Here is a 25,020-nt window from a genome sequence, read left to right on the forward strand (position 1 = left end):
AATAATGCTAACTTATGCCAATCAAAATATATTCCTTATTGATGTTAAGGAAATGTTTTCATGTGTGTCTTGCATATATTAGATTGCTACTGCTCTGTGTGAATTTTTTTTTGATTTTATGTTCTGAAAGGACTAAACATTTTGTTCCCTGTCTTAATATAGAACTTATTTTTGTGTTTGTGAAAAATGAAATGTAATTTTAGTCAATTATCATGTACTCTTTTTATAATTCTAATTATGCCAAATTATGTAATTACAAAAATATCATAAGTATCCGCAATCATGTACCGACAGCTTGTAATTATGTAATTACTTTGTGGACTTACGTAATTATGATGCATAAGGATGTCAAAGAAATTTTAAATAATTATTAACTCCTTGCAATATTATATACTGATACTGTTACTTTTTATCTCCAAAAGAGCAATACTTTCTAGGCAAATGGATGTGTTTGCTGTTCCCCAGACACATTTATGAATATGAACCATATTATGATTATTTATTAAATAATTCATTAAATCAATACTTTAATAATTTATACTTCAATAATTTAATACTTCAATAATTTATTAAATCAATACTTTAGTTTATGTGCTCACTGAGGCAAATTTTACCTATGCATGTGTACCATCAGCAGCATCAATCATATTATTTACAGAGTTCCTACTGTGTTAAGATTAAGATTGTAGTACTCAATCAATGATATTTATTGAACATTTGCTGTGTGCAGAACACTGAGAGTAAAACAAAAGCAGGACACATGAATAAAATTCTCCAGTAGTTTATGATCTAACAGGGTGGACAGACAGACAAAATTGATTTACAAATAATGACAGGATGAGGAAGGAAGGAGAAGCCAGCAGGAGTAAAATAAATACCTGAGCTGAGTCAATAAGTTGAATAACTGAATATACAAATATAGCTATGACTGGTGGAGGGTTGATGCACCCCAGGTCTTGTGAATTAATCCAAAGAGGTGTAGTATGTGAGGTACGGGATTTTCAAGAAGACTGAAAAGTGTGGAAAACAAAAATGGATTACCTGATGATATGGGGGATGGTGTTATAGGCTGTGGGAACAATGTGACTGAGAGATCGGAGGCAGCAGAGTCAAGACCAAGCTACAATTATAAGCTGAATTTGGGAGAAGCAAGAACTGTGTACTGAGGAGGGGTTTTCACTTGTGTGATGACTGAACCTCGTGGAGGATACTTCTTATACTTTCTTATCTCTCTGCTGTTCATTGCCAGTTTTTTATACAGGCTTCTCCTCTGTCTCCCACCCTCTAACTGTGGGATTCCATCTAGACTAAGTTCCGGGGACCCCCTTTTAACATCCATCTACATCCAGTTCCTTGGAAAAATCATTTGCACCCACTGCTTCAAAAACCATCTCTATGTATATGATTTCCAAATCTCTCTCTCCAACCCTTACCTTTCCTTCTCTCACATTTCTCCTGCCTCTCTACTTGGATATCCAAAAAAGAACTCCTCAACTTCACCTGCTAACCCTGTCTTCCCCATCACTCTAAGCAACAACATTATCTCCATGTCATGGAAGTTCATAATCTTGGTATTATCTTAAACACATATCTTTCATTCAACCCTCTTAATCAATTTGCAACCAAATCCTGTAGGTTCTAGCTTCTCAACATCTCTAAAATCCACGTCTTCCTCTCCATTGTGCTGCCACATTGATCCAACTGCAACAGCCTCCTCTCTGACGTCCCTGCTTCGTGTCTCTCCCTCTCCAGTCCTTACTTCACTCTGCTGTCCAGATCTAAATGTTTTTTAAAAAAACATTGGTCCAATTCCTCAAGAATGTTCAGTGGCTGCCCATCCACCTCTGCATGAAATCTAAGTTCCTTATCATCAGCTTTAAAGTACTCAATCTGCTCTTCTCCTTCTACCTTACCTCACTGATTTCCTACTACAACTCACACTGTACACTTCACTCCTCTAATACAACTTACTCACTGTACCTCATTTCATCTATCTTGTTGCCCTCTGCCTGGAATTTCCATCACTTTCATATATGATAAGCTACACTCTCCCAAGTCTAAAATCGCATCTCCACCAAAAGGCCTTTCTTGACTAAGCCCTTATTTCCCCTACTGCTTCTCCCTTCTACATTGCCTATGCACACGGATCTGTACCCTCTCTAGGCACTTGATATTCGACCCATCCTCAGCCTCAGAACAATTATGTACATATGCATATTTTATTTTAATGTTTGTTTACCCCTCTAGTTTGTAAACTCTTTTTGGCTAGGGAATGTATGTACCAACTCCATTGTATTGCACTCTGCCAAGCACTTAGTACCGTATACATATTAAATATATATTATATATATATATTAGTACATTTTATATTAGTATATATTCTGGATAGGGATGATAAGTATTATTCCCTGCAAGCCAGGTCCTAAGCACTCACTCAAAAGGCAAAAGAGTATTATTATCATCAGTTTCATTGTTACAGTACACATCTTAGTTCCACCTGTAAGTCTCTTCTTTCAGTGCTGGTTGCACAGCATCCTGCCAGGCTTCACTTGTGATGAAGAACCTTGGGCTTGCAATTGCCTCTTATTGGACACACCTACCACCATGTGTGTGAGTCCTTGACTCCTGTGGCTTTCCTGTCTCACCTCCCCCCAAACTGCTTCAAATCCTTTTCCCACAGTTCATTTGGGTTGCTTGCTTCACACTCTCAGCCCTGTGGCAGCAGGGATCCAGGCTCTGTCTCTCCATCACCATGAACTCAGGAGTTTGGTACGGTTCTGACCCTCCCAAATGGCTCCTTCCCCTTTTGCTGTCCAGTACTCTTTCCCAAACCAGCAGGAACCCAGGCTCTTCCCCACTACACTCTAGAGTCTGGTGAGGGTTTGACCTTTCATGGTGCTTCTTTTTCCTCCCGGTTCCCAACCCTCGCCTCATGGTGGTGGGTACTGGGGCTCTACCTTCCTGTACTGTGGAGTCCAGTATGAACCCATGCCTTGTCTCTTCCTAGTGCTCAAGCCCCAGACCCTGGGCTCATGGTAGCAAGAAACCCAGGATGGCGATGCCCTGTGTGCCCCACCCCACTGACTGGCTTAGGGAACCGATTGACAGCCCAACAACCAATGTAAGGACTTGGAGGACTTGTGCCAGCATGACTGTCTTGGGGAGGGCTTAGATCAGTGGACAAAAGGTTAAAAAAAAAAGGCCAGTTTTTTAGGCAACATTTACTCTGTGCCTGGACCTAAGAACATCTGCTGGGACCACTTAGGAGAAAGTGGATATAAAGACTGGAATGACCTACTGTTTAGGCATTTTCTACACTACTGTCCTCTTTGCAGTGGTAGGAAATATACCACTTTTTTCCACTTTATTTTTCTCTCCAAGCTGCTACCCCCTGCCCCACCTTTGTTTTGGATCCCCTGAAACTGTTAAGGACATCAGAGCCGGAATGGACTCAGCATAATGGGATAGAATAGTGGCAGTCTATATGATTCAACCTCTTGTTTTTCAGCCCTTCCATATCTAATTACTATAAATCTTTGCCTAACAATCCCTTACAATGCTTAGCTGCTCACTGATAGTTCTTGATCATTATTGTTTATGGTCAAAAATTATCTTAAATTGACAAAAATAGGTATATCAATCTTAGATCAGCCAGCAAAGATACCTTCTGCTTGCTAAATGAAAATTGATAATATTTATGGTCTAGTTAAGGCCACATCAGTGTTACTGTACCAGCACATATAGTACAAGTGGAAAAGTATTTTTAGGTAATTCATTTATCTGTCAGGTCCTCACCACTTATCTTTCCTAGAAGAATTAAGCATGTTTGTCCAACTATTATTTATTCTTTCAACAACTCTTTTACAGCTTTATGGATCCGAAGTCCTGTAGGGAGAGGTACAAACCCATACATTGTACCAAAGTGCTATCTCTTTGCCTTGGATCCTCCAAAATAGCTGACAGATGTGGAAAAGATGTACTCAAGCAGTTCCCCAATGACTATATCCTACTGTTGTTGATGAAAGACAGAAAGTTATTTCAGGTAAGGCAGTCACTAAATATAACTCACACTTTCCTCTCTACCAGAATTGTCCTGAAACTTATTTGACTTACTGTCATGTTTTAGCACATTTCCACCTGATATTCTCTAGACTAAGCCCATCTAGGACATTTCTGAAGAAATAAGAGCTCAGATATATAGGAGTTCTGAAGTGTTTTCCACTGATGGGCCTGTTTAGCAAAAAAAGCCATATATGTACATTTCATACTGTAATTACTGAAAATCAGGTCTGAAAATGGAAATATATATTAAAATGATGGAAACATATATTAAAATAATAATAATAATAATGTATTCATTATTGATATGTGCCAAGCACTGCTGTAAGCGCTGAGCACTGTTCTAACAGGGACAAGTAACAGTGATGTTCCAATTTTCTGGGAATCTGCAAATATGATAGTAATCAAATTGATAATGATTATTTGTTGTAATTGTTAAGCACTTATTATATGTGTCACACTGTTCTAAGTGTTGGGGTTTACATAAGATATTGAGGTCAGATATCGTCCCTGTCCCACATAGGTCTCACAATCTAAGTAGCAGGGGGAAGTAGGAGCAGGAGGAAGGAGAAGCAGCGTGGCTCAGTGGAAAGAACATGGCCTTGGGAGTCAGAGGTAATGAGTTCAAATCCTAGTTCCACCACTTGTCAACTGTGTGACTTGGGGCAAGTCACTTAACTTCTCTGTGTCTCAGTTACCTCATCTGTAAAATGGGGATTAAGACTGTGAGCCCCATGTGGAACAGCCTGATCACCTTGTATCCTCCCCAGCACTTAGAACAGTGCTTTGCACATAGTAAGCACTTAGCAAATGCCATCATTATTATTAAGTACTGAGCCCCAATTTTACAAATGACGTAACTGAGGCACAGACAAGTTAAGTGACTTGTCCAAAATCACACAGCCAGCACATGCAGATTGTAATTAGAGCCCAGGTCCTCTCGCTCCCAGACCTGTGCTCTTTCCAAGCCTATCTTTTGACAGAAGTTATATAGATTGTTATGCAGCATGGAAAAAAGAGCGTCTAGAGTGAATGATACATCAAATTTTTATAAAAAATGTCTATCATTCAGTTGGTTCTGTGACATGCTGAGATGACACCACTGTGGTAACCATTTCTTAATTGAAAGCATCTGCCTTTGTAAACAACACATGGGCATCAGTCCATAATGAAGGCTTTAGGATCAAGAACATGACAGAATAACTGAGTATTGCTTTAGTGGTTTGGTAGTCAGGGTTAGGAAGGCTACTCCTAATCTCTTGTGCCTGGTAATCATATATATATATATAGATGTATATTTACTGAGACAGTAGTTAAAAAGAGGAAGAGAGGGTGCGTGGATGAAGAACTTTTCAAAGTGCATACAGACTTTTATAGATACAGGTCCATCCATGGCCAAAGTGACCACAGTATAGATCCAGTGCAATGCAAAAGCACCACTAACAAGGAAGTCTTAGAGTATAAGCCTTGGTAGATACTGATATATTTTCTGCACACATTAGCCTGCTATTTTGAGGGTAACTGCTGAGCTTCCCATCAAAGTACCCTACGCTGTTCTATGGTCATAAATATTCCTCAATGAAGACATAGCCCCAGCAGGCACTCACCAATTTCTGACTGTTTCACCCTCCTTCACCCAATCTCCTATATCCACAGTGTTGTATAAATAGGACTTTAATAGAAATTACAAAAAGAACAATGGTGGAAATACATAGTGCATCTCACGGAATTCCCTGGTTAGAACTGGCCACACACTGACTGCAGACAATTTTTGTTCGGGATAATGATAAGGTGAGATATTTACAGCTTTCTGTTTCCACTAATATCTACCTGGTGATATTTATATTATCTAAAACTTTCAGAAAAAGCAAAGTACTTCTACTATCACTCAAGGGACCAGGGGAATTCTGTAATAAACCCTCCCCATTGCGAGCTTAACCTTGTGGACAAAGAACCTATAACCCCCTAGCTTGATAAATCTCCAACGTTGCACCATGGGCTTGGAAATCAGAGGTTGTGAGTTCTAATCCATTTGTCAGCTTTGTGACTTTGGACAAGTCACTTAACTTCTCTCATCATCATCATCATCATTATTAAAACACTGCTAATTTGCCATTATTTAGCTCTCAATCCTCCCATAGTTACCTAATAATTCCCTAGAACAATTTTTTTTTTCTCTCAATCACCAAAAGGTCCTCTCCAGGTTCACAGAAACTCCCACCTCCCTCTTACCCAATTCCTCCTCCAGCTTGCCAGATGAGGTGACCTAGTAATTTAAAGACAGATTGCCCCGAAGATATGTAAGAAAGCCATTTGAAGATTTCACCTGAATAACATTCCATAACAAAAAAATGTTCCACCTTATAGTGAAACAGAATAGCAAACAAGAAAGACCTAGTGAGGTCAGAAAGAGTGAGAAGAATAGGGATACTGGGGAGACAACTCGAGGAGCCATGCTCTGGAATACCATGATGCAGAGAAGAACTAGAACCTACTTCATCAGCTGCACTGGAAGGAAGAAAGGAACAGTGGTGGAGGAGACTGGAGAATGGAGGGGAATAGGCAGCCTGGGAAGTGAAGAGTAGCAGAGGTAGAGTGTCTGCTTCCACTAGCATTTCTCTCTTATCTGTGACCTCTACCCACAGATTCCTGCAGAATAGCAGGATGAACTAGTGAAAAGAGGACAGGACTGGAAGCAGGAGACCTGAGTTCTAATCTTGGCTCTACTACTGGCCTGCTAAGTGACTTTGGGCAAGTCAGTTGACTTCTTGGTCCTTCAGTTTCCTCATCAGTAAACTTGGTTTCAGTGCCTTTTTTTTAGTGTTTTTCTTAAGTGCTTACTATGTGCCAGGCACTGTTCTAAGCAATGAGGTAAGGAGGGTAACCAGTTTGTGTTTATAATCTTAATTCCCATTTTACAGATGAGGTAACTAAGGCTCAGGGATGTGCAGTGACTTGACCAAGATCACGCAGAAGACAAGTGGCAGAGCTGGGATTGGAACTCATGTCTTTCCGACTCCCAGGCCCATTTCTCTATGTACTAGGCCATGAGCTTCTCTTCACTAGGCCTCACTGATTCTGCCAGAGAAGCAATGTGGCTTAATCAAAGAAGCAGCATGGCTTAATGGAAAGAGCACAGACTTGGAAGGCAGAGAACATGGGTTCTAATCCCAGCTCTGCCACTTATCTGCTGTATAACCTTGGGCAAACCACTTAACCTCTCTGTTCCTCAATTACCTCATCTGTCAAATGGGGATTAAGGCTGTGAGCCCCACATGGGGCAACCTGATTACCTTGTATCTACCCCATTGCTTAGAAAAGTGTTTGGTATATAATAAGGACTTAACAAATAGCATAATTATTATTAGAGAAGCAATGTGGCTTGATGGAAAGAGCACAGGCTTGGGAGTCAGAAGACGTGGGTTCTAATTCCGGCTCCGTCACTTGTGTGCGGTGTGACCTTGGGCAAGCTGATTAACTTCTCTGTGTCTGTTATCTCATCTGTAAAATGGGGATTAAGACTGTGAGTCCTATTTGGGACAATATGATTACCTTGCACCTACCCCAGTGCTTAGAACAACTCCAGTGGTTGCCTATCAACCTCCACTCCAAACAAAAACTCCTCACTCTAGGCTTCAAGGCTCTCCATCACCTTGCCCCTTCCTACCTCTCCTCCCTTCTCTCTTTCTACCGCCCACCCCACATGCTCCACTCCTCCGCCGCCCACCTCCTCACCATCCCTCGGTCTTGCCTATCCCGCCGTCGACCCCTGGGCCACGTCCTCCCGCGGTCCTGGAACGCCCTCCCTCCTCACCTCTGCCAAACTAATTCTCTTCCCCTCTTCAAAACCCTACTTAAAACTCACCTCCTCCAAGAGGCCTTCCCAGACTGAGCTCCTCTTCTCCCTCTATTCCCTCTACCACCCCCCCTTCACCTCTCCGCAGCTTAACCCTCTTTTCCCCCATTTCCCTCTGCTCCTCTTCCTCTCCCTTCCCATCCCCTCAGCACTGTACTCGTCTGCTCAACTGTATATATTTTCATTACCCTATTTATTTTGTTAATGAAATGTACATCACCTTGATTCTATTTAGTTGCCATTGTTTTTACGAGATGTTCTGCCCCTTGACTCTATTTATTGCCATTGTTCTCATCTGCCTGTCTCCCCCGATTAGACTGTAAGCCTGTCAAACGGCAGTGACTGTATCTATTGCCGACTTGTTCATTCCAAGCACTTATTACAGTGCTCTGCACATAGTAAGCACTCAATAATACTATTGAATGAATGAATGAATGTTTGGCACATTCGTTCATTCATTCATTCACTAGTATTTATTGAGTGCTTACTATGTGCAGAGCACTGTACTAAGTGCTTGCAGTGTACAATTCAGCAACAGATAATAATAATGTTGGTATTTGTTAAGCGCTTACTATGTGCAGAGCACTGTTCTAAGAGCTGGGGTAGATACAGGGTAGTCAGGTTGTCCCACGTGAGGCTCACAGTTAATCCCCATTTTACAGTTGAGGTAACTGAGGCACAGAGAAGTTAAGTGACTTGCCCACAGTCACACAGCTGACAAGTGGCAGAGCCAGGAGTCAAACTCATGACCTCTGACTCCGAAGCCCAGGCTCTTTTCCACTGAGCCAAGACAATCCCTGCCCATTGACAGGTTTACAGTTTAATAGGTCTAATCGGATCCTTTAGATTCCAAAGCTCCAATGATGAACTAATTTTATATAGATCAAAAGTTCAAAAGGAAATTTAGTGAGTTTATCTTGGGTAAAAATTCCCATTTCTCTAAGACCTTATCAATTTTTTTGGTCCATGATGAATTTACCTGAAACAAGCCGGAGTTCTCTTTGGTGAGAATTGTCTTCTTAATTGTCTTCTTCCCATTTTCCTAAGGACTATTGCCTTCTGGCACCCTGTGCCACTCTGATGACCTGGCACCCTGTGCCCCAGATCTCTACCACCCTGCACCTTGAGTTTGGAGCCCTGTGCCTGGAGAAAAATCCCAATCTGTCTATATTGTTAAATGGACCAAATTACTCACTTGTGCCGAACAGAATATTAATGGTATTTTTAAGCACTTACTATGTGCCAAGTACTGTTCTAAAAGCTGGGGTAGACATAGGGTAATCAGGTTATCCCACATGGGGCTCACAGTCTTAATCCCCATTTTACAGATGAGGGAACTGAGGCACAGAGAAGTTAAGTGACTTGCCGAGGTCACACAGCAGACAAGTGGCAGAGCTGGGATTTGAATCCAGGTCCTCTGACTCCCGTGACCCCAGTTAGTAATAGTTGGAGTGTAGTGGGGATGGTGTGTGCTTTTCCAAGCACTCAGGCTGGTTCTCTGCACCCACTAAATATCATTCATTGATAGATTGCTTGATTGATGACTTGCTGGCATGGGGCAAGAAGCGGAGGAAGCTACCCCTTAACCACCCTCTACGGGTTGCTTTTGCTTTCCAAATCACTTTCTGTTCTGGGGGGAAGCGACTGCTTTTTTCTCTATTTAGTGAGACTAGGCCAGACTGGCAGCCAGGAAGTACGACAGAGTAGTGCAAAAGCTGGGCTTCCCAGCCAAGTTCTTGGACCTTTTGCCAAGCAGTCTAATGATGTAAGCTCATTTCAGTCAGTCCTTCTATCTCTGAGCCCCAAACAGTTGTTTCAAAAGGTCTCTTACCTCTGTGGTTGAGGCCATGAGGGTCACTGAGAGATTGACTGCTCCGGACCGTTGTCAAGCGTTGTCATCCAGGTCACGGCACCAAATTACTGTGGAAGAACAACTTTACAGACTCTGCGTTGTGTTCAGAAAAAGATATGTCACAAATATGCTACTACCCCTTCATCCGGCACTACTAGGGAGAGGCATTGAGCAGCAGAGACTCCCCGGCTAGTCAAGGCCAGCTCCCATAGTAAGCGCTTAACAAATACCATAATTATTATAACTGCTTAGTACAGTGCTCTGCACACAGTAAATGCTCAATAAATATGATTGAATAAAAGAATGAATGATTTCACCCATCTTAGACTGTGAGGCCCATATAGACCAGGGAAAGTAACTGATCCGGTTGTATTGTATCTAACTATTCATTCAATAGTATTTATTGAGCGCTTACTATGTGCAGAGCACTGTACTAAGTGCTTGGGATGAACAAGTCGGCAACAGAGACAGTCCCTGCCGTTTGACGGGCTTACAGTCTAATCGGGGGAGATGGACAGACAAGAACAATGGCAATAAATAGAGTCAAGGGGAAGAACATCTCGTAAAAACAATGGCAACTAAATAGAATCAAGGCGATGTACAATTCATTAACAAAATAAATAGGGTAATGAAAATATATACAGTTGAGCGGTTGAGGGGAAGAACATCTCGTAAAAACAATGGCAACTAAATAGAATCAAGGCGATGTACAATTCATTAACAAAATAAATAGGGTAATGAAAATATATACAGTTGAGCGGACGAGTACAGTGCTGTGGGGATGGGAAGGGAGAGGTGGAGGAGCAGAGGGAAAGGGGGAAAAAGAGGGTTTAGCTGTGGAGAGGTAAAAGGGGGGGGGGGGCAGAGGGAGTAGAGGGAGAAGAGGAGCTCAGTCTGGGCTTATCCCAGGCTTATCCCACTGCTTGACACTTAGTAGAACTTAACAAATTTCACAATTATCATTATTAGATTCAATCCTGATCCCCTAGGGACTGTTTTGATTTCTTTCCCTTGGTCTCCAGGATCTTTACTCCCTGGTTGATTCAAAGATGGTACCTATATGCGCCTTATCTTTATTTCTTCCCTTTCCACACTCCGTGGCTTGAATATTTGCAACGTATGACACAATGCATCTAGCAATGAAAATGAACCATTACACAACAATTTTGTACACTTCCAACTGGCTTCTAAAGAAATCTATCCTGCTTGTAGTAAGAACTATAAACACTTTAGATCTACTAGGGAGCAATACATTTTCCAGAAGTGGGTCATTATTACATCTCATGGATTTTCTGGAAATCAGTAGACTTGAGGGGGATAATGAAATCCTGACTGCCTAATGCGGGATAAAAAGTCACCTTATGCTAACAGTGAACTGTTCTTTATTCTACTGTTTTATTAACTTCTCTTGTTCTCTGCATTTGTATTCTAATTTACATTGCTAATTACAAACCTTATGATCTTATTAACATATCAAGGGACTGGATCTTATAGCAAATCTTTTCAGAGAGATATTACTTATGCTCCTTTAAATATCTACAAAAGGGTCAGTGATTTTCTACTTCCCCAAAAGGTATGATATGGAAATGGTTTAGAATAATGATGAAGAAACTCATTCAGAAAACTAGATATAGGGTAACAGCCATAGAAAGGGCACTGCCATTTTCTGTTTGAATGATTGTGGCAGCTTTTCTCCATAATGCTCTCCAGATTTTACTTGAATATTTTCCATAGGATTTGGTCTTTTCAAGCCACTATGTTTTTGTCCATTTCATCAAGCTTGGGGCTTGTTGTGTATTTGTTTTAGACTCACACAGCTGGTGTTACATATTTTAGCCATTTTTATTCACAATTAAATAACACTTAAATATAAGATGCATAAATATGAGGGGGAAAGCCCATGCAAATTTTATATGTGATGCCAGCCAGCAGAAAAAGCACTCATAAATTCCTTAATTCTTAATCAAGGCTCGAAAAAAATATTGTTTCATAGCAAGCTGTCAATTGTAAGATATAGTCATTTGTTATTAGGAAATCAAGAGTACAAATATAGTATGGGGAGAAAAAAAATTCATAAAATTTGCGAAGGAGAAAGTCCATCTCCCAAATATTTTTCTTAACTTTATCAGATCATATATGCTTGATCTCTTGAAAATTTCCAGGTCAGTGTTTCTAGGTATATAAAAAAATGCATTTATAAAAAATGAAATTGGTAACTTATCTCATGTTTGAAAATGATAACATTTATTACAAAATAGTATACTCCATAGATTTGTGAAATGGTGCTTAATGAATTTATCAATATTCTTAATGAATTAAACACACTCATTTTGTAACAACTTGCCATTAATACATGTAAAATAGATGTATTGGAAATGGAAATGGTCACTGAAAGAGCAAACTAAACAGAACTCAGTAGCTAATACTGAGCAAGTGATTCTCTCCTTGTTTTCACAATGCCTGTAAGCAATACAATTGAAAAGCATAATAAGTAGTGATATTGATTTTTTTCTAAGTCCCTCAAGCTATTCTGGTCTATTTACCAACTTATTAGAAATGTTAGTGAAACAACTAGACAGCAGGATTGAGGATTGTTTTTATAGTCTCTTTTTAGGACAAATCTAATGTATAGAGAACTGGTAAAATGAAAATGAGATTTTTTTAAAGAAAGTGCTCAGTAAACATCTAGATCATCCCTCTGGAAGAGCTAAGTTACTCTCCACATTAATGTTACTTCCAGTTCATTCACTATGTCTAGAGTAATGGGATTTCAGAATTGTATAGTGAATAATGCTTTAGATTCTTGAGGCCATTCACAGCTGGATCAAATTTACTCAAATCATTCTCTATTAGGTTATTTATAGTACAGTAGTTCATAGAATATGGTTACTTATTTCTTTAGATATATAAAATAAATGAACTTGAAGATTCTAAGTTTTCATAGGTAGTGCTTTGAATGATATTTTCTGAATGAACAATAGGACGTGTTTCAGAGACATTCTGGTTATACAGAATTATATGTTAAGTACTACTAAGAGTAATAATAATAATAATAATGGTATTTTTAAGTGCTTACTATATTCAATCATTCATTCAATAGTATTTATTGAGCATATTCACTTACCATGTGTAGAGCACTGTACTAACTGCTCGGAAAGTACATTCTAGCAACAAATAGAGACAATCCCTGTCCTTAATGGGCTCACACTCTAGAATGGGGGAGACAGACATCAAAACAAGTAAACAGGCATCAATAGCATCATTATAAATAAAAATAATTATATATACACATAATTAACAAAAATTAATATTATTATAAATATATACAAGTATACACAAGTTTTGTGGGGTGGGGAGGGGGTTAGAGCAAAGAGTCGGGGCAACAGGGAGGTGAGGGGAGCAGAGGAAAAGGTGGGGCTTAGTCTGGGAAGGCCTCCTGGAGGAGGTGAGCTTTCAGTATGGCTTTGAAGGAGTGAAGTGTGCTAATTTGGGCAGATTTGAGGAGGGAGAAGTAGGATGTGGGTCAGCGGTCGATGGCAGGAAAGGTGAGAATGAGGTACAGTGAGAGGGTTAGTGTCAGAGGAGCAGAGTGTGTGAGCTGGATGTAGAAGGAGAGAAGAGAGGCCAAGCACTGTTCTAAGCACTGGAGTATATACAAGGTAATCAGGTTGTCCCACGTGGGGCTCACAGTCTTAATCCCCGTTTTATAGATGAGTAACTGAAGCACAGAGAAGTTAAGTGACTTGCCCAAAGTCACAGCAGACACGTGATAGAGTGGGAGTTAGAGCCCATGTCTTCTGACTCCCAAGTCTGTACTCTTGCCACTGGGCCATGCTGCTTTTCTATGTCCCAAGCACTGTACTAAGCATTTGAATAGATTAACTGCTTAGTACAGTGCTCTGCACATAGTAAGCACTCAATAAATACAATTGAGTGAATCGAAGATAATCGGTTTGGGTTCAGCCTCTATATCGCATGTGACTCTCAGTCTAAAGAAGAGGGAAACAGTTATTTAATCCCTATTTTACAGATTAATAAATTGAGGAATTTGTCCAAGATCAAGCAGCCAGCAAATTTTGGAGCTAGGATTAGAGTCCAAGTCTTTTGAGTAACAGGTGCATATCTTTCCTCAGTGAAATTTTAAGACTACATCACTTTAAAATTCCATCTGTGTCTGACTACAAATGTCTATAGGCCGTTTTGTGGTTAAACTCATATAGAATATGGGAGTTTCTGGAATTAGAGTAAATCCAAATCATATTCAGTTATTAAGTTTCTCTGGCTTTCACTTATTTCTATGACTCTTCAGTGTGAGAGGCACTTTTTGTGGCAAGTGATCTGGGTTGTTTTCTTTATTTTTTTTCTCAGTGGTATTTAATAAGCACTTACTAAGTGCCAGGCACTGTACTAAGTGCTGGGATAGATAAAAAGTGAACCAGGTTGGACACAGTCCATGCCCTAGATGGGGCTCACAGTCTTAATCATAATTTACTGTTGCTATAACTGAGGCATAGAGAAATTAAGTGACTTCCCCTTGGAGAAGCAGCGTGGCTCAGTGGAAAGAGCATGGGCTTTGGAGTCAGGGCTCATGAGTTCAAATCCCAGCTCTGCCACTTGTCAGCTGTGTGACTGTGGGCAAGTCACTTCACTTCTCTGGGCCTCAGTTCCCTCATCTGTAAAATGGGGATGAAAACTGTGAGCCCCACGTGGGACATCCTGATTCCCCTGTGTCTACCCCAGCGCTTAGAACAGTGCTCGGCACATAGTAAGCGCTTAACAAATACCAACATTATTATTATTATTATTAAGGTCACACAGTAGGCAAATGGTAGAGCTGGGGTTAGAACACAGGTTCTTCACTCCCAGGCCCATGCTCTATCCACTAGGCCATGCTGCTTTCATTCTGTTTTCTTTCTTTGCTGTAATAAGTAACTAAAGCTGTTGGTTGCTAATTCTTAAAAATGCTACCAATTTTTTTTAATAATCATTGTCACATTTCTCCGAGTTGTTGAAAATGGCACCGACACTGATTATGTGAACTTGAAAGTTGGTCCTTTCTGGAATCTCCAATTCGTTCAGTGGAGATCTGATTTATGTGATTTATTTATAAACCTAAGCTATTATGGACCAGAGTGGATCCCTTGAGCCTGCAAAACTCCCCAGACTGTTGTTAAAGTCCTGGATGCTGTAGTGAAGTAATAATAATAATAATGTTGGTATTTGTTAAGCGCTTACTATGTGCCGAGCATTGTTCTAAGCGCTGGGGTAGACATAGGGGAATCAGGTTGTCCCACGTGGGGCTCACAGTCTTAATCCCCATTTTACAGATGAGGGAACTGAGGCACAGAGAAGTTAAGTGACTTGCCCACAGTCACACAGCCGACAAGTGGCAGAGCTGGGATTCAAACTCATGAGTCCTGACTCCAAAGCCCATGCTCTTTCCACTGAGCCACGCTGCTTCTCCGTGTGCTTCTCTGTGAAGTACAGTCTATAGTTATCCCTGGTGTTCTGGTTAAAATTCCTCATTTGTTTCTCATTAATTTCTTTAGCTTAAGTATTTCTACCTTTGCTTAGAAAGCAGAAAATCTTCTCTATCAACTAGTTATTCTAATCTGTCAGTTATAAATCAAAGGAGTAATGGTCTCAAAAGATATTCAAATATTATATTTTGCCCTGATCCCATCTCAAAGATACAGCCAGATTATGGGAATTCTACTTCCTACCCTTATCTTGTTTTCAGTGAATCTTTATTCTCTTGGTAGCACTCTGTCCTTCTCACATTGCCAGCTGTTCTCACTTTCCCTACATGCGTTATTGAATTAAACTTCTGCTCCTGCCTCCATCCTCTGCCAGACAAAGGCATGAATAGAACACTATCCTTCTTCACTCTCCAGTGATGAAACTGAAGGATACATTTTCCACTGATGCCCAACTTAGGCACATGAAGATTTGACAGTACCATAGGCCATGCTTTCTGGTTCTTCCAAGGAGTCCCCCAATCAGGAAATGTGCCAGGCTTTGAACAGGGCCACTATGATAAGCTTCTTTTGCCATCTATTCACTTGGCTGCAAACTAATCTGCTGTTAATGGAGTCCACTTTACACAAATATATACGTGTGTGTCCACTTCATATGTATATATACATATACTGTTGAAAAGTTCACTACAGGCAATGGGATAACTATTAACTGAGACTTCCTGCTGATTTATTGAACCATTTTCGTGCAAAACCTAGTAGTTGTCTCAGTGGTCTTTTGAATAAAGCAAGTGTTACTTGAAGAAAGTAATTTCAAATTAATTATAATATCAAGTCTCAAGTTTGGGGAACATACAATTCTGGAGAAAGAAAATTCAAACATAAAGTCACTTCTGGTTGAGTATGATTTAATCATGATCTTGACTCTTGACTTTGATATATTTGATTCAATCAATAATAGGGATAGTAAGAAGACTTTGGTCATAGCTTGTAAAACTTAATTTCATAAGTACATGTTAACAATTGTATGTGTGTGTGTTCCCTGGGAGGCAGTAAACATGTTTGGTTTATGTTTGGTTAGGTTCATTAATAAACTAAGGGCTTACCACTGAGGCCAAATTAAAGAGGCATTCTCTGCCTCTTTCCCCAACAATCTAAAAGAATAAAGTACCATAACATAATAGGTTATTCTGATGTCAGAATGACTTTCCCTGCTGCAGCCCTCTCCCGGCATGAATTGATAGAGCCTTAGGTAGTAAGAACACTTTTGTTTGTGCTTGGTAACTTTACATCTTCCCTTTACTCCCAGGGACATTTCCTACTCCAGTGTTATTGTTTGGGCCTTCCAGTGAATTTTCCAGCCCTATATCTTATCCTGTGAGCTATGTGCACACATGAAGATCCCACTGGGCTGCTTCAGCCTCAAGGCTCTTGAGAGCTGCTGACTTCTATTAAGCCTAATAGTGATTAGCCTGAATAATGAATTTGTATCTTCACAATAGCATGCTTGGGTTCTTTTTTCTCATACAGACATACCCAGAGTGATCATCAAAAACCAAGAACTGCAGGAATTTAATTTTCCTTAAAGTGCATGGAGATTTTCAACTTAATGTCTCCTCTTCTTAATCATTTGAGGGTTCACAGTCCAATAATTTATATCCTTCAACCCAACTATTTTGCCTTATAAGAAAAAAAATATGTCACAGACACTGTCTTCTGACATATCTATATTTGGTTAGACATCTTTTACACAATTAAAGATGCCCTCCCCGCCCCCCCCAAACCAATTTTGCTACTTAATTCTCTGTGATGATGGGCAGTAGCAGTAGTAGTAATAATTTTTAAGCACTTATTGTGTATAGAACACTTCATTAGGCACTGGAAAAGCATTATATAAGTTGGACTTAGACATGGACATTGTCCCTTGAGGGGCTCATCTATGAACATAATTTGGGAAGAGCCACATAGGAAGGAGTAGGTAAGTGACCCCTCTCTAGACTATAAGCTCCCCTCTAGACTTTAAGCTCACTGTGAGCAGGGAGCATATTACTAACTCTATTATATTCTCCCAAGCTCTTAGAACAGCGCTCAGCACACAGTAAGTGCTCAGTAAAATAACTGATTGATTGACTGCCCAAGGTCCCACATCAGGCAAGTGTCAGACTCAGGGTAAAAGTAAGGCCTCTTGCCTCCTGATTCCGGGCTCCTTCCATTAGACCACACTGTCTCCCCAGCTCCCTTGACTTCTTCTAGAAGGGCTAGCTGAGATCCCATTTACAAGTTTCATCTCTCTACAGCCATCACTCAGAAGGCATGGGGAGTCCAGGGGAATTATGTCCTGGAGATGAGAGGCCAGCTGCCAAGGAGCAAAGACTCATTCTTGCCCTCAGCTCAAAGGTGGTGCTCTGGAATTTTTCTATTGTGAGGATACCACCAGTGTGTTTCCAGATCCTCTGCTTCTCCTTCTTGAAGAAACCTTAGAGTGCAAAAATGTTAGAAAGGGAAATGCCATCCATGACATGTTTATAGATATACATATTGTACAGATACACATACCAACACGACCTTATGATAGAGGATGGGACGTTCTGAAGAGGGTGTGTCCATGGAGCTGCTATGGATCAGAAACGACTCAATAGTATTTGCACTTAAACATCCATGTCACAGTGAACTTGTTGATCTTGGCTTTCAGGCTTGGTTCTGTGTACTTGTTAGTGGGAAAGAGTGATGGAACATCACTCCTGCACTAAGGTCCAGCTGAATAAAGAGGACTTGAAGATCCCTTCAAGTGTGATGTAGAGAAATGGAAAAATGATATAATGATCATAATACTTAGGGTATTTGTTAAGCACTTACTACGTGTGAAACAATTGTCTAAGCCTTTAGTTAGCTACAATTTTATTAGGTTGGACAAAGTCTCTGTCCCTCATGGGACTCGCAGTCTAAATAGGAGGAATAGCAAGTATTTAATCCACATTTTTCAGATAAAGGAATAATAATGTTGGTATTTGTTGGAATTGAGACACAGAGAAGTTAAATGTCTTGCCCAAGATGATATAGCAAACAATTTGTAGAGCTGGGATTCATTCATTCATTCAATCATGAATGAATCAAACTGTGTGCAGAGCACTGTACTAAGTGCATGGAAAATGCAATTCAATAAAGAGAGACAATCCCTGCCCACACCGGAGTTACATTCTAGATGAGGCAGGGGGGTAGGGGGTGGACAGACATCAAAACAAGCAGGCATTAACATGAATAAATACAATTATAGATAAATACATATATACATAAATGCTGTGGTGCAGAGATGGGGAAAGGAAGAGAAAAGGGAGCATGTCAAGGTGATGCGGAAGGGAGGGGGAGCTGAGAATCCAGGACCTCTGACTTCCAAGGTCCATACTCTTTCCATTAGGTCATGCTGCTTCTCGTGTTTGTCTTTTCTGTTTCATACTCAGTGAAGTACAGATACCCAACCAAGCACATCAGCGAGTTAGGCAGGCAAATTCTGAGAATTTCCTGAATGAAGAAGACTTAAGCAACTGCTACAGGGTGGCACCCATAAAATTTTAAATTTTTACTTGTACTTGCAATCTTAAACATCCTAGTTGACTTTTATTTCAAGAAAAAGGTGATGTATCTTCATGTCTAGACCAAAAGGCCTCTCCCGTAAAGAGTGAGCAACCCCAGGGGTGAGCTCAAGAAGCCTGATGGCATTCAAGCCAGTATCAGCTACTCAACTGTGTGTATTACATTTCAGTCATTCTTTAGTGAAAACTGTGATCTCAAAATATCCAAATGGAGGTCCTGTCTGGAGGTTGGCAAGGGGCTTGTAGGTAAGGAACAGGAAGGAAACTGCATCTTCTAGTAGACAAAGGAGCTATACTGTCCACATTTCCCAGAACACATCAGAGCTTTGGAGGAGCTGTTAGCATCCACTGTCGGGGTGAAATTTTCAGCCAGTTTTGGGATGTGTCCAAATCTTTGAGTAAAGGGCTCACAAACCTGAAGGATCCTTCCATCTTTTTTCTGCTGCTGCCCTCTAGATTGTAAGCTCATTGTGGGCAGGAAATACATCAACCAACTCTGTTGTATTATTCTCCCAAGCATTTAGTACAGTGCACTGTATGACTGATTGATCAACTGGGACTTGGAGAGAGGATATCTTGCTTTATCTCCTGGAAGCAGGCCTTCAGTGTGGTAAATTGTCAATTATCAAATCAAGCTTCTGGGAAGAAAAGCCAGAGATTAATGGCTTGTAGATTTCTGGACTTTGTGTCTTAAATCTGAATTTTCTTTTATATGCCTTTTAAGTAAATATTCTTGGGTAAAGTATTTTCTACTCATTATTTTGTTTGAAAAGGTTTTCTCTCATCTATGGTCACTGAGGGTATGTAGAATTTTCATTTAAATACAGGTCAGACTACTTAACTTTCATTTCTTCTGAGTGGCTTCTGTCTAGTATGAGTATTTTCTATTGCCCAAGGGAAAATTGACAGAAGCCTTCAAGAGCCCAAACATGTATCCTGAAAACACCTAAGTGTCATTATACCTGTGGTTTCCTAGTATTTAGCAAATTCTCAGTTTTCTGCATGGCACCTCAGTGTAGAAGAGCAGGAGAAGAAGGCACAGTGTGAATCCAGAGTGACACATATCCCTTAATGATATCTGGAAATGCTAGAATGTAGCTCAACTTTCCATCTTAGCAATATTTTAGAAAAGTTATTCAACAAGAACTTAAAATTATGAGCTGAAGAACTTGAAGTTCCTAGGTAAGGAGAAAGCATAACGTATCTCCATGTTTAGTATCCAACTGACAAAGTTCTGAATTTCCTCTCCCACAGTTTCTTGCAGTACCAGTTGAAAGTTTTCTTATATCTCAATCTGATTACAAAATTGAAAAAATTTTCTTAAGTGAAGACATCTAATTCTGTTTGTGCTGGCTTCATTCTGGACCCTTCCAGATCAAAGAAGGCAAACTGTGCCCGGTTGTTAGAAGTGTTGGATCATGGATGTAAATTAGTTTCTAAGAACTGAACAGATATCTTCAGATATAATTAAACCCTTGCATTGAGTATGATGTATGATTCAGAAGGTGAAAGGCTAGTGGGGTAACTAGTAAGCTTCCTTGCTTTTAGAAAGTTATATCAGATCAAAATACACTGATCATATGCCATTCATTAGTAAAGGAAAATGAAATGTAAAATGGGAAAAAAATCAAAGAGAGAGACTATTCCTAAGCCATGTTATTAAGTAGAATCTTCCTTTCTGTATACTCTGAATTCAGGGGCTAGCATTAAGAGCAGGATACTAAACTGAGACCATAAATAAACTTGTGTTTGTTTGGTTTTATGGTATTTGCTAAGTGCTCACTATGTGCCAGGCACTGTATTAAGCACTGGGGTAGATGCAAGATATTCAAGTTGGACATAGACCATGTCTCATGTGGGCTTCACAATCTTAATCCCCACTTTGCAGATGAGTTAACTGAGGCACAGAGAAGTGAAATGACTTGCTCAAGAACATACAGGGTACAAGTGGTGAAACCGAGATTAGAAATCAGGTCCTTCTGACTCTCAGGCCCATTAAGCCACACTGATTCTTACATATATTAATTCCAGCAAGAGTGAATTCTTATTTCAGTGTCCATATCCCACAAAAACTGAATTATGAGTTTCTGTTCACTGACAATTGAGTTTGAAAGACCATAGAAAATAGAATAATCTTGACTTTGAGAAATGCATTAAATCATTTCTACCTTTGGTGAAGTGCATGGTTGGATATTAAAAAAAAAGACATTCATTCAATCATTCATATTTATTGAGCACTTACTGTGTGCAGAGCACTGTACTAAGCACTTGGGAGAGGACAATATAACAATAAACAGTCACAGTCTCTTCCCACAATGAGCTTACAGTCTAGAGGGGGGTAGATAGACATTAATATAAATAAATTACAGATATGTACATGAGTGTTGTGGGGCTAGGAGAGGAGAAAAACAAAGGGATCAAATCAGGGCAGTGAAGAAGGGAATGGGAGAAGAGGAAAGGGGAGACTTAGTCAAGACAAGAGGACTTGACTGGACCCTGCCTATTTACTGACCATGGGTGTTTCGCAGTACCACTTTCAGAATAACATTCCCTGGATTGAAAAGTACCTCTCATTAGAATTTGGACCATCAGTCTCATGAGAGCTATTTGGGAATGTAGAGATGAGGCAGCACATTCTGGGAATTGCCTCTTCATGCATAGCTCCTGACTGGTTCAGAAGCAAGCCTAATTAACTCCTGATGTCTAGGGTTTCTGGATTGTACTTCACCTTCCCTTCAATCCAACCAATGATCTGAGGAGTCTCTGAGACTCACTATGCTAATCTAAGTTGGGTGGACCAGCATGAGATGTTCTCTATCATTTGTTGTCATTCAGGGTTTAATCGACACTGGTGATTTGCTAAGGCTTTTTCTTGGCACCCATGATGGAGATGCCCAAATTTGTGAAGTGTTTCGTATCTTTTTGGTTTACTTGTTTTGATGTCTGTCTCCCTATCCCACCTAGACTGTAAACCCGGTGTAGGCAGGGATTGTCTCCATTATTTCTGCACCTCCATTATTTCTGCACTGTACCTTCCAAGAGCTTAATGCAGTGTTCTGCCCACAGTAAATGCTTAATAAATGATTGAATGAATGACCCAGACCATTTGCTTTGTGACCCAAACCTTTTTTCTGGCATGGGCATGGGGAATCAGAAGGGCCTGGGAGACAGAAGGAACTGGGTTCTAATCCCAGCTTTGCCACTTGTCTGCTGTGTGACCTTGGGAAAGTAACTTAACTTCTCTGTGCCTCATTTACTTCATCTGTAAAATGGGGATCTAGACTATATGTCCTATTTGGGACAGGAACTGTGTCCAACATGATAATCTTATATCTAGTCCAGCACCTAGTACCGTGTCTGGCACATAGTAAGGTCTAAACAAATACCATAAAAAAAAATTGGGTGATATTGACTCAGCCAGGAAAATCGTCCTTTTACCTCAATTCCAGGACCCAGGAGTCCCATGAAGTTTTGTTTCTCATTTGTTAGTGCCAGATCAAATAGCAAGACAAGATCATGGACTATGAAGTTCTAGAACATAGTGTCCTAGCATCAAAGTTATGTTCATTTTAACACAGCTACTCTGGATGAGGCAAGTGATGAAGAAAATGAGTGGCACCATGATTCCCAAACAGCTGCTGTATGAGTGCTGAAATAAAACAAAAACAAAAAAAGGAGGATAGAAGAAGCAGTGGTGTGGCCTAGTGGATAGAAGAGGAATAGGGAGTCAGAAGGACCTAATCCCAGGTCCACCACTTTGCAGTGTGACCTTGAGCAAATCACTTAACTTCTCTGTGCCTCAGTTCCCTCATCTGTAAACTGGGGATTAAGACAGTGACCCCTTTGTGGAAGAAGGACTCTGTCCAACCCAATTACCTTTTAAGTGCCTGCACATAGTAAGCACTTAAAAAATACCACAATTATTTGTTATTAATGATATGGAGGAAACAAAGACTCAGTGTTACATCACAGCTGAAGCCTGGAATCAGTTGCTGAGAAGAGATCTGCATGATTAATTGCCATCAAGAATTGCTTCTTAGTAGTATTATTAGTAGTAGTGAGCGGCTATTGTACAAAAGCTCATAATGGAATAAGACAGGGAGACAAAAGAGAAACCAGAACCAGGTGCTGCAAGCATTAAGCACAATAACTGGCAGAGTTTTTATGTGCCTAATGTGCCTAATGTGGTCAGGACTGTGGCTCCCACAATTGCCTTTTTAAGCCACATACACTCATAAGTGATCTTCACTATCAGTGGTGTCTTTGAAAGATGAAGGACAGCTTTATTAGTGCCAAAATTAAAAGTGCTTCGACTCCTCAAATATCCCTTCTTATTCCCTTGTCTAATCTGTCTGCCAGATGAGAGGCAGTCTGAAACCTCTCCCAATACAAATTAAGTAGAGACTAAAACTTTCCCCATCTGCCCTTTGTTTATCTTCAGAATTGTGCAGAGCCCATAAACTCTTTGTGGAAACTCTTTGTGGATAGGAACCATCTTTGCATATATTTTATATTAATGCCTAGCATATTGTGGTGTAATTTTGAAAATTAGTCTTATACAAGTGGAACATGCAGGAAACCTCCATGATTGTTATTAATACTCTAGTCATTTCATACGCATGTTTTGGAAGTTTAATATAGATTCTATTTTTTTAAAAAAACCAATATATTGTACTAATAGAAACCGTGTCTCTTCTGGTTCCAGTTTCCTTCATTTTAACACAGCTACTCTGGATGAGGCAAGTGATGAAGAAAATGAGTGGCACCATGATTCCCAAACAGCTGCTGTATGAGTGCTGAAATAAAACAAAAACAAAAAAAGGAGGATAGAAGAAGCAGTGGTGTGGCCTAGTGGATAGAAGAGGAATAGGGAGTCAGAAGGACCTAATCCCAGGTCCACCACTTCTTGATTTCTTCCAAAACTTTGTCTCATTTCAGCTTTATGTATGTCATCCTTATAGGTCATTTTTCACTTATAGGTCATGTTTTCATGTGAAATTCCTGAAAACAGAGGATCACTTTATATTTGACCATTTGGTGACACTCATTTCAGTTTAGAAAAAGCAGTTGTGTCTATTTCTTTTTCTATTCATAATTAAAACAAGAAGGAAGTTGGATGATTGGACTCCTAGGAATTGATTTTTTTTTATTGCGAAAGTACTGTCAGAAGAATCGTTAAGGCTAAAACATGCAAATATTTGAAATTATTGAGATCCAACAGTATTGAGAATACTATCCAAAATCTTTGATTGGTGCCAAGTCTATCCTGACCAATTTGACCTATGGGATGAAGAAATGTCCACCAATAGTACTAATGTTGGAGAAAAGGGCTAGGAAAGATTTATAGTATATAATATATTTATGCTTCTTAAATTTCACAAATTAAGACTGTTAAAGGAGGAAAAAAACAGGTAAATCATCATCCTCAGTTCCTCAGTCAAAACCCCAATTTTTTTTTCTTAGGTGTTTGTTCTCTGAGTTGTAGCATAAAACAGATAGGCACTCTTTTCAGATGTGGATTCTATTTTGTTCCATTCCCTTTGTTTTCTGACTCAGTGAAAGGTTTAACTTCAATTTGTGTAAAGTAGATTACAACATTCTGCATTTTTACTGCTTCATTTTCTCTGGAGCATGAATAATCTTTTTCCTAGCACAATTTATCCTAACCCGGTTTGAAATTATGACTATCAAATTTCTCTATTTAATGGTACCTGGTCAATACACTTTCACAACAATCTACATGCTGCAGTAGAGAATAAAAAGGAGATGTGTGGGTTTGTATAAAATATACGGTTGCATCAGGTGAATACGACTGAAAAAGAGAAATGGGAATTGAGATTTCTCAGAACTCTTCATATGTGGAAAACATCTTTTGGCTTCATAAAAAAAAATAGAATATTTTTATCTACATCCTTTATTTGTAGTCTTCCACTTAAAGAGTATGATTTCAGGATTTTCAGAATTGTTTCTCTTAACAGTACAAATTAATTTATGATCGTTGGGCTATATTCATGCCATATTACCAATCAGAGAAGACATTTCTCATAGAATTATTCATACAACTTTACCAGATATGCTGAGTACAATGGTGTTTATGTCAGACACTGATGAATCCAAGACAAGAAGTGCAGTATGCATTATCACATTCTGAAGTGGAGATTTAGTGTGTCTTGTTTGCACACTGTG

The 25,020-nt window shown here is 39.8% G+C and overlaps 1 long non-coding RNA gene across 1 annotated transcript; it reads left to right on the plus strand.

Moving 5' to 3' along the window:
- Window positions 1-3,871: 3,871 nt before the first annotated feature.
- On the plus strand, window positions 3,872-23,951 carry LOC114815431. The gene is made up of 2 exons (XR_003763198.2): window positions 3,872-4,042; window positions 23,540-23,951. It is a non-coding gene; the product is annotated as an uncharacterized LOC114815431 (long non-coding RNA).
- Window positions 23,952-25,020: the final 1,069 nt, after the last annotated feature.

The sequence above is a fragment of the Ornithorhynchus anatinus genome, chromosome 1 (assembly GCF_004115215.2).
Source record: "Ornithorhynchus anatinus isolate Pmale09 chromosome 1, mOrnAna1.pri.v4, whole genome shotgun sequence".
Classification (NCBI taxonomy): domain Eukaryota; kingdom Metazoa; phylum Chordata; class Mammalia; order Monotremata; family Ornithorhynchidae; genus Ornithorhynchus; species Ornithorhynchus anatinus.